We start from the raw sequence: 11,543 nt of genomic DNA on the forward strand, positions 1-11,543 counted from the left end.
CTGTCCGTATTCGAGTTCCAGATGTTGATCGTAGTAAAATGGATCCCCAAAATATTTTAGCCGTAGTATTAGATATAGTAGATAATGATTTTTATAAATTAGCTACCAAAAACGGTGTTATAAATCGATTATACACCAGAAACCAGTTTTCAGTGTGTAAAGAAAATTTAATATCAATCACTGATGTACAAAGGGATGTACAAATTTCTTTAAGGGAAGCTTCTACATCAAATTCATTGATTGGTGGGCAAGGATATACAAAATGTAACTGTAAAACAAAGTGTACTACAAAAAAGTGTAAATGTAGAAATGTTGGCATTTTATGTAGTACACAATGTCATGACAGTTTGTCATGCTGTAATAAGTAATATTATAAAATAATCATAATTTAAATACCTAATCATTATACAAATATAATATTTTATAATATTGTTTAATAATTATAGTAATAATAATATTTTTTTTGATTTAATTAAAGATATTATGTTGTTTCTACTTTATAACATAAAAAACATTCAACTATTAACTATATGTATAGTACTTTAATAATAATATATGTGCGAATACGTATCTATGTCAACATTAACCAAAATCTTGTTGTGTAGGTATGTCAACATTGTCCAAAATCCTGACGTAAATGTCAACATCCACTAGTAAATGTCTGTATTATTTTAGTTTTTCAACATTCACCAATTCATTAGGTGTATGTTGACATTCACCAGGTGACTGTCAGCATTCACCAATTGCGGACATTCACAGTAACATAACCACATGGCGTCCATAAGAAATAAAATATTCACATAACCAAATGTTTTTTTTTATAATTTCGTTGGCTGAAAATATCTAGTGTAATACGTCAGCATCGTCCCAATAGCAAATCATCGACTGAAACACCGGTCTTAAAACATACTTCTGGTAAGAAAGCACGATTGTTTAAAGTAGACTCGAATAAAATTGAAACAACCTCCCTCTCACTCTCTAGAGCCGGAGAAAAAAGAAAAAGTGTACCGCCAGAAGATAGCGACAATAAGTTTAAAAAAGTAAAAAAGGATAATTATTATTTCATTCAGTATTTATTAATCTATATATATATAAAAATGGAGGCGGGTTTACAGCATAAATTACGGACCTAACTGATGTGAGTTAGAGATTTAGAGACAAAAACTGAGTTACACCGGTGGCGCCATCTAGCAGAAAAAAATATAAATAATATAAAAATAATAATAATAATAAATAAATAATACAAATATCGATAATAGGTGGGCTTGAAATCGATTAATATCGATAAAAATCGAAAAAAAAAAATATATTTTTATATTCTGGTTGACATACATTTTTTATTTTAGACACTCATAACTTTAAGCATAAAAATTCTCTCCAAAAAACAATAGTCGTTTTTATTGAAAAAGTTTTAGATAACATAAAACGATAATGTTTCAAAATAAAATGAATAATGTGCCAACTATTATATTTGTTTACTCTAGAGTTATGAGTGTCTAAAATAAAAAATGTATATCAACCAGAATATTTTTTATTTTTATCGATATTAATCGATTTCAAGCCCAGCTATTATCGATATTTGTATTATTTATTTATATTATATATTATTATTATTATTTTATAAAGCTGTAGAGTTTGTTTGTTTGTTTGTTTGTTTGAACGCGCTAATCTCAGGAACTACTGGTTCGAATTGAAAAATTCATTTTTTGTTGGATAGTCCATTTATCGAGGAAGGCTATAGAACACCACACTACGATAAATTAATAGAAGCCTGGGGAAGTGATCAAACAGGGATTTTGAGACTTACGGTGGAAATGTTTGTTTATATATATGGTCGTTATTGGTTATAGAAGAAATAATTAATAGATAAAATATTTATTTATTTTTTAAAAAGGGTTGATTTTTTTTTAAAGAAATGATTATTTTTAGAAATGGTTGAATTTTAAGAAAGGATTCATTTTTAGAAAGGGTTAAATCTTAGGGGAAAATGTCAAAAATTTACTTTTTACTTTTTTAAAAAGGGCTAAATTTCCTTTTTTACTTTTTATATTTTTTATCAAAGTTATACCAAGTAAAAACGACAAACATGGTATGACTTTGATACTTTAGAGTTAATTCATACACTTACGTACAAACAGCACGGGGTCCGCGATCTACCGCAGGTAGATTGCCTACCTGATAATAACTGCTGCGAATTAGAATTTTTATCTCGGGCAGCAGAAAATTTAAGATAAATATAGAATATCAAACACCGAATATTTAATAACGCATTGAACAAAGTTTGAGTCATATAAAAGTTTGTACATTTAACGGGTAACGAAGTGCACGGTATCAGCTAGTATATTATAATTTTTACAGGGAAAGTATGGAAAACCACCCATTTCTGGATCGAAGTATGTACTCGATGTCAAGGAAAGCGGTAATGTTCCACTTTCACTCCATAGAGCTGAGGGGACGAAAAGAAAAAGGGTATTGACTGAGGCTAGCGACAGAAAAAAACTTAATAAAGTAATAAAGATAAATTATTTTTTCTTTCAGTAGGTATTTATTAATATATTGTAATTTTAATAGGAAAAACTATCCATTGTGGGTTCAACGTATCAATGTGATGTCGCGGAAGACGGTAATGTCTCTCCTTACTTCTCGCCCCCCCTCCACCAACACATCGTCCAATTAGAGGTAGTGTACGGTGGGACGGTGGGACATTGCTATCTCCAAGGATAAGTGAAAATTATTTAAGCAAAGTGCTGCACTTAATGCACTAAGTGTGAACGGGATATGATCTGGTGTGTTTAATTTTGATCCTTTGCATGTTGCATGTTTATATAGGCTTATTTTTTTATCGTGAACCAGTTAATATCTCGGGAAGTATTTGGAATTTTAAAATATTTTTTTTTTTTAAACTTATTAGGTTTTACTATTTTACACTGTGATGCAATTTCGATAATTTTAACTTCCTCCCTTATTTGATAAAACACTATCAACTTTCAATTTTCAAATGGCAATACCTATTTTTGTTAACAAAAATCTATAAACATACTGAAAAAAATAATTTTAACGTTTACAGAATTTAATTTGAGTAATCCGTTTGCGACTTATTAATGCCTAATATTCGTTAAATTTACTGCTACTGGGCAATTTAACAAACCCAACAGTAAAAACCAGAAGGAAAAACGAAATTGTATCTCAATTTAACAATACCCATAAGTCGTAACGATCATAATCGATAATAACTAATAAGTACAAAGGCAGGCTCTGGACACTCATAATGTTATCAATTATAAGCGGTCATTTTTTTGGAGGAAGCTAATATCAACATTATTTTGTGATAATATTGTTTTGATATTTATTAGTTGTTTATTCTGTGTTATAACGGTCGACTTTTTGAGTTTTGAGTGTTTTGACTAAGTTTAAAACCAATTCATTTATCCAGCTTAAATATTGTCACTGAATAAATTGCATTGGCTAAAATGGTGCTCGTATGTATTGTTCAAAATTGTAGAAATGCCAAAAGTACAAGAAAGGAAAAAAATTGCAACCTTTTTAGAATACCCAAAGATTTGGATCGGTAAGTAATTTATTAAAACAATACAATGATTGTATTAGTTAATTTTTAAGGAATTGCTTCAATATCATAAATTTATTTATAGGTCTAAAGAATGGTTAATTAATTGTGGAAGGGAAGAACTTTGTTCAAAGTCTGTTGATAACCTTTATAACAATTATAGAGTGTGTATGAACCATTTTAAAGAAAAAAATGTTTTCAAACCCAGAAAAAACTTGATTGTTGATTAGTGCTGTGCCTACTGAGTTTGGTAATTATGAGTATAAAATGTTGTTTTATAAACATACTCATTATAATCTAGAATCTAGATATTAGGTATACATATTAAAATGTTATATTTGCTTATATTTTATTTTCTTAATTACAGTAATGCATACAACCATTAAAACTACATATATCTCTGTTGATGTTTCTACAATGGTTGACGAACAAATAAATTTGAGTTTACCATCTACCTGTAAGTTCATATCTGTATTTTTTTTTATATACTAAATTTCTAAATGCTAATTCAAAATTTGAAAATTTGTTTAGCAGCAATGTCTCCATCTACTACAACTTTGGATGAACTTAGTAAACCAAGTTCACCTGCAGCATCAACACAAAATACAAAAGAGCTTACTTTCCGAGAAAATTAAAACTAAAAGGTAAAGTAAGTGAACTTAGTAATAGATGTGCCAATTTGGAAAAACAGGTTGAAACGTTATAAAAGCAAATGAATGACACTTTATCATCAGTAAATCATTTTTATAACGTTTGTGATGTACATTTACAACCTAATTTATCTTTAGTTTCAAAAAGTTTTGTTAAAATAGCCACTAGAAAACCCCAAGGTTTCCGTTACTCAAAGGAACTTAAACAATTAGCTCCCACAATTTATTTTTTTTCGGACCTCGTGCTTATCAGTTTTTAAAAAATATTTTGCAATTTCCGAGCACAAGAATATTGCGAAGGGTTACTGAAAAAATTTATATAGTACTTGGGTTAAATTATGTTATCTTTGAATCATTGAATTTTAAATTAAATAATTTTAAAGATGATGCAAAAGATTGTGTTCTGTTCATCGATGAAATGGCGATTAAAACTAATCTTTTTTATAATTTGTCAAAAGATTACATTGTAGGGTTTAATAGTTCTTTTGATCAGAAGACATATGAACCTGCAAACTATGTTTTATGTTAAGGGGCGTAAGCTATAACTAGAAACAACCAGTTGCTTATTATTTTATCAAAAATAGTTGCACTGGTCTTCAATTGCAAAATACAATATTATTTTGCTGTAATTTCTAAAATACAAAGTATTTCTTTAAATATAAGGGTTTTAACAACTGATCAGGGATCACATTTTATTGGATTTGCAAAAAAAAAATGAATGTTTCACCTCAACGTCCCTATTTTTTTGTCAATCAAAAAATAATATTTTATGTTTTTGATGTCCCTCACTTGTTAAAATCAACTAGAAATAACTTTTTTAAGTATCATTTAACATTTGCTAATGGAATCACAGAAAAAAAATATTTAGTTAATTTTTATAAATTTGATTAAGGCCTTAATCGCCTTGCAGCCAAATTAACAGATGCACATATAAATCTGGGCCCTTTTCAAAAAAATGAAAGTGCTGTACGCTAGTCAAATTTTTAGTGCAAACGTAGCAGCCGGTATACGCACTTGTATTGAAGGCGGTATATTGTCACCTACTGCTGAAACTTCTGTCATGTTTATAGATTATATGTACAAATTATTTGACATATTTAATTCAAAGCCTAAAACAGGAAGTAAAGACTTCAATCGACCTTTTAAAAACACTACCTCCCAAAGACAACACATAATATACATGTTAGATGTTTTTAAATGTATGCGTGTCTTGGAAACCAATATTGTAAATGGTGAATTAGTAAATAATGATGTTACACATCAAATTAAACATTTAAGATGGTTGGCAAATTACTATAAATTCGTTGTTACAATTATGGGATGACATTGATAAATCCCCTGAATATTCACTATGTACATATAGAGTAAATTCAGATACCATAGAAAATCTGTTTGGTAATTTTCGCAATCAAAATGGTAACAATGTGAATCCTACCCCTATTCAATTTTTGTGGACATTTAAAAAAATTTTTCACTAAACTTTTTTCAGCATTCTGATGGGGCTAATTGCTTGGATGATTTAGATCAAATTTTGACAAATATTAGTGAAGTTGCTCCTGCTTTGGGTTCTGTTAAGTTATTATTTTCAGACAAAAATCCTTTTAGTAATAATGTTTTGAAAATTGGTACTGTTGATTACCGCAATTTGTGTATACCGGCTAGAAATGCACTTGCATATGTTTCTGGCTATTTAATAAAAAAATGTCTTGAAAAACATACGTGTCATATCTGTTTTAATTATACCAGGGTTAAAAATGAGTTAGATCAATCACTCTTATTTACCTATTTTAAAGCATATCAAAATAAAGAAAATTCAAATTATGGAAATTTAACAGTACCACCAGATCAATTTATTAACTATATTAATGAACTGGATAATTTTTTTATTAGTGAATTCCCTATAATTTCAGTAAAGAATAATGTTGGTTAAGAATTGAGAAATGTGGTAGATAATAATCCTTTTGACCATCCATGCCCTGATTTTGATATTGATTTTCTAAAAAAACTGTATATTAGACTGAGAATATTTCATGCTTTAAAAGCATTAAACAAAAATGTTCTTTATGCTTAGGTTAAATTAAAATATTTATTTTTTATTATTTTTCAAGTGAATACTTCAGCTGTAACTAATGTGGAAAAAACCAAGATTTATTAAATAAATAATTTCAAAATTTATATTGTATGATGTAATTTATTTTACCTTTTTCTTTTATTATAACTACACAACAACATATATAATCATTTTTAGAATGTATTCTATCCTATGAAAATTATAAGTATAAGCACAGAATAAATAAATATAATATATTATTAAGGTATAAGCACAGAATAGATAAATAAGTGGATAATAATGAATAATTTACTCATTTACCGAAACATATTTTTTTTGCTGATATGGTCATACCTACTGATTATTGGGTTGGGGGCAGTTGTCCGAAAAAAGATAAGGCAGCTTATACCACAATACCATACCAGCATATACCAGAATTTTACAGAGACACCAATTTGAAAAAACATCTTACAGTGATACCATGATAGCGGCACTCGTCGCTACGCTCCTCGGCGCCGTCGCTCCGCTCCGCAAATCGAAAATATCCCCCGACTTGCTGTGCAACACCACCTCAAGTTGGTCACAGAGTAACCACAGGTTAACCACCGTACAACCATTCTTATCGATCTTTATCATTATTCTGACAACTGCCGGTCACCGCTGATTTTCCTCCAAAATTATATAATCTTGTATAATTCCTTATCAGTGTCCATTCTGATTTATCTATTCTGTGACAAAGTTCACGCGAATTGGACCTTATAATATCTTATTACCACTCCCAGCCAAACACATCCTTGATGTTTACGAAATGTTTATAACATGTGGTTATTTGTTGATAACCTGATAATTGATAACGCTTGTCACTTCATACTTCATAATATTTCATAATAATTCATAATATTTTTATATGACAGTTAAATCTTAAAAAGCTTATAATCTAAGACCGTGCTTAAAAGTTAAATTATACTAAAATTTAAAATACATAATATCTAATATATTCATTATTTCAATTAAGTTGTTTTTATAAGTCATGGTACTTAGTGCGTTTGAATTGTTGTTAACTAGTTCTTATCGTTTGGAAATGTTTGCATTCGTTTTAAACTGACATCAGAAGATGTAATTTCGATAATTTGGTATATTTAACCATTACAAATTAAATAGGTATGTCAGCAACTCGTGATACGCATGCCTGTGACGTAAGCATTTCTCCAACAGGCTGAGCGGTGGAGTAGTGGTGGAGTCTTCGCCGGCGGCGGTGGCTATTTGCGGCAGGGACGGCGGTGGACCAATGAGAACCGGAGAAATGCCCACGTCACAGTAAATTACTGTTATGGTTATCATTAATTTTGAATTGTTCGTCTTCGATTTTACATCGTAATCGAATTTTGACCAAAAAAGATCACACAGCAATAACAATTTATTTGATTATTTCAAAAAGGAGATATTAAGTATATAATAAGTTTAAATATACCTAAAATGGTCTAGGCATCTGGCATACCTACCTACCACATATTATAATTAATTAAATTATAAGACTATAATATTAGACTAAGAAATATGATGTATATAAAATATAACTTATTCAAATAATATTATGTTACTTGTTATAATATCACTAATGACTAAATTATAACACTTTCCAGCCGAGTACAGCTGACAGTGACAATTGTATGGTAATAAGTACAAATAAGGAGTCGAAACAGCTGGATCAGGTAAATAGTTTGAATATTTGAATTATTTATAACTATAAAGTTTGCTGGATAAGAAAATATGGATAGTGTGCTTTTAAATTTATTTAATTTATTTAATTCATTAATGATTTTATGCAATAGTGTAGGTACTTTAAAATTATCAGGAAGTATAAGAAATACATTACATTAATATTTATAACAAATTACTTATAAGTCTTATTCAATTTACTGCTATTACGCTTCATTATATTTTATAACTTTCTAAGCTTAATTTAATTAGTTAAAAATATTAAATAATAAATTATGCTATAATATAAAAATTAATTGATTATAAAATAACTAATGAATGGGGGGTTATGTTGGACACAGCAAATGATTAAAGTAGCTCCATCCATTGTATATGATCTAAGGTACTAACGCATGATACATATCGAAGACTTAATAGTATGTACCTATTATTGTATTTTTGTTTTTTCTATGAGTGAAAAATTTCTTTCATTCAGAACTGTAATACTTACAGTACCTACTATAAATCTTTAATGTTCTGGTTGAAAAAGGTGCTAAATAATAAAATATGCCACTGAATACAATAATCATATTTAATTATATCGGTAGTTGATAAGTGAATATAGTATGCTTAATCTAGTTTTATATTCTGAGTGGTAATGTTAATACATTTATTGATTACCTTTACATTATACAATATACATTTTTATACCACTAGATAAGAGATTGATTTAACCCTAATATTTATTGGAGGTTTTAACTTTTGAGAACAATAATTCTTTAAACTTCAACTATTAATCTTATGAAATGTAAATTTTAAATCTAAAGAATTAACATTTTTCTTAAATTCTTGAAATGTAGATTATACCTCGTTAGATTTTTAATGGCCACTAAGATCTACTTATTAATTATTATACACACATATATTAATATATTATTATTATTTATTACCCGTTTATTAATTTTACTGGAGACGATTCATATTCTTCAATTGCAAGTCATTGTACATTTTGTACCTATCTAAGATTTCAAATTTGAAATTAGCATTTTCATCACAATTCAATGTGTAATTTTCATTTATTTACAAGTATCTAGATTCTAGATTCTCAAATGTATTTACCATAATTTTACTTTAATTCCTGACTCGTGACTCATGAGTAATAATTTCTAAAACATTTTTAAAATTCTTGAAATTTAGACAAGATAAACCATTTTGAATAAGATATTTTTTAAATTTCATAGTTTTCATTATTCTCATATATTATTTAATTTCTCTAAAAGTTGTTGTTCATTTGTACCTATTTAGGATTTCAAATTTCAAATTAGCTTTTTCATCAATAATTTATTGTGTATTCATTGTTTATTTAATTTTTATTTAGCCCATTGATTTAAATGATAAATTATTAGATATGGTCTATTTTCTTCAAACAGTTTACGAAAAAAGTTTGTTATTATGTATGGTAAATTATTATGAAAAAGCAATTTTTATTTCTCTAAAAATCATTTTTCCTAAGATTTGAAAGATTTCAAACGTGATGTTATTTTTTTATTAAACTATATTCTCCATATTATTCATATTGTGTCATTGTGATGTCTGATGATATATTTTTACTTTAATGTAAAGTACAAGCACATTTCAGCACCTAAATATTTAGATTTGCTAATGTATTTACTTTAATTCCTGATTCATAACTCATGAGTAATAATTTATGAAGAATTAAAACATTTTTAAAATTTTTGACATCTAGACATGTTGAACCATTTTGAATTAGACATTTTTAAATTCCATAGTCGTCATTATTCTCAATAAAATTATTCATTTGTAGCTAAATATGATTTCAAATTTCATACTAGCTTTTTCATCACAATTCTATGTGTATTCTTAATTTCCTAAATTTTTAAATGTGACATCATTTTTTTATTAAATCATATTCTTTATATTGATATTGTAATGAAAAGTGGAACAAATCAAAATATTTTAAATACTTATATCTAGATTTGTTATTTTGCTAAATGTATTTAACATTATTTTGACTCATGAGTAATCATTTCATAGAATTCAATAATTTACTTAATAAATATTTGCATGTATGTTTTTTTGTTGGTTTGTGTTAATAAAATTATAGAATTTATAACTTTTTGACTTTAAAACTTTAATGCAGTAATATTTTACAATGTTATTCATACAAAAGCAACTATTTTGAGGGCTTAGGAATGCCTTATAATTATTTTCTACTAATTTGTTTAAAAATTGGTCGCATTTAATAGTGTAATATATATAGAAACCAATAGAATGTAGAGGACGATTGTACTCATTTAAACCTCTGGCATGAACCAAAATTCTGCAAGTCTAAAATGGCAGTCATAATCATATTGTACTGAGAATATATAACTTGTTGCAAATAAAAGAATTGCGAGTGTTTTAAACAATTAGTTGGTACCTATTTGATATAAATATTTAAAGAACTGTAGACTGTAGTTTATTTTACAAGGTTATTTGCACAAAACAAACTATTTTTAACCAATTTGAGCATATGAATACTTTAAAATACCTATTTTTTAAGTAATTTGTTTAAACATTAGTCTCATTTAATAATGTAATAAATATAGCAAAATAGTAAATATACATATAATCTATTATTCGATTGAACCTCTTGGACGAACAATGTTCAGTAAGTTTAAATTAGGTATGAAGTATGTTTTTATTAGGCATTTAAAACTGCTGACTTTCATAAACCCTACATTTCTTTAGATACCTACCTATATTGGATATTAACGAATAATGAATTTGCTATTAAATTTAGTTTACCATACATAATAGCTCAATCATTTTAATATAATAATATTTACTAAATTACAACAATAATGTATTTATTAGTGAATATTGATCCTTACGTATCAAAATTGTACACATTTATTAACACTAAATTAAGTTTTAAAATGGTCGTTCAGAAATAATGAATTTACTTTTAAATTTATTTTACTCTGCATAATATCTTGATTCCTTGGTAATTTTTATATACTAATATTTATTAAATGGTTCAACAATTATTTGTCTTTATATCAGTGAATGTTGATCCTTACTTATCAAAATTGTACACATTTCAAATCTATACATTTATTAATATTAAATTAAAAGTTTTAAAATTGCTCTAAATCCAGATGGAAAATGCTTCTAAAAAATGTTCAATCCCGGTCTAAAACCTAACCTTATTCACCACTCAGAATATATTACGATGATTTTTTACTGATGCAATTGACATAATAAAAATACTTGATAATTATGTTTGATGTCATGATTGGGACTTTAATGTTGTTATAATTAATTTAAAAACTCATATTATAAAATTTATAATAATATAAAACTTTATTTTGCATATTATAAGGTTACTACTTATTAGAGCAAAAAATTTTCATAAAAATGTAGTTTAAATTGCTTACACAAATGTGATGTATTTTACCAATGTTGTGTAAATATTGTGCGACTTTCATGTGATGATAGCATGCGCTCCATGCCACAGATGTTGATCTATCCTATCGGTCTATCATTTTTTTTTTGTTCAAAAGCATTGGAGCAATAG

General features: G+C 27.3%; 1 pseudogene; it reads left to right on the top strand.

Moving 5' to 3' along the window:
* The first annotated feature begins 3,470 nt into the window (after positions 1-3,470).
* Positions 3,471-4,057, top strand: LOC132946282 (52 kDa repressor of the inhibitor of the protein kinase-like; annotated as a pseudogene).
* Positions 4,058-11,543: the final 7,486 nt, after the last annotated feature.

The sequence above is a fragment of the Metopolophium dirhodum genome, chromosome 6 (assembly GCF_019925205.1).
Source record: "Metopolophium dirhodum isolate CAU chromosome 6, ASM1992520v1, whole genome shotgun sequence".
Lineage (NCBI taxonomy): Eukaryota > Metazoa > Arthropoda > Insecta > Hemiptera > Aphididae > Metopolophium > Metopolophium dirhodum.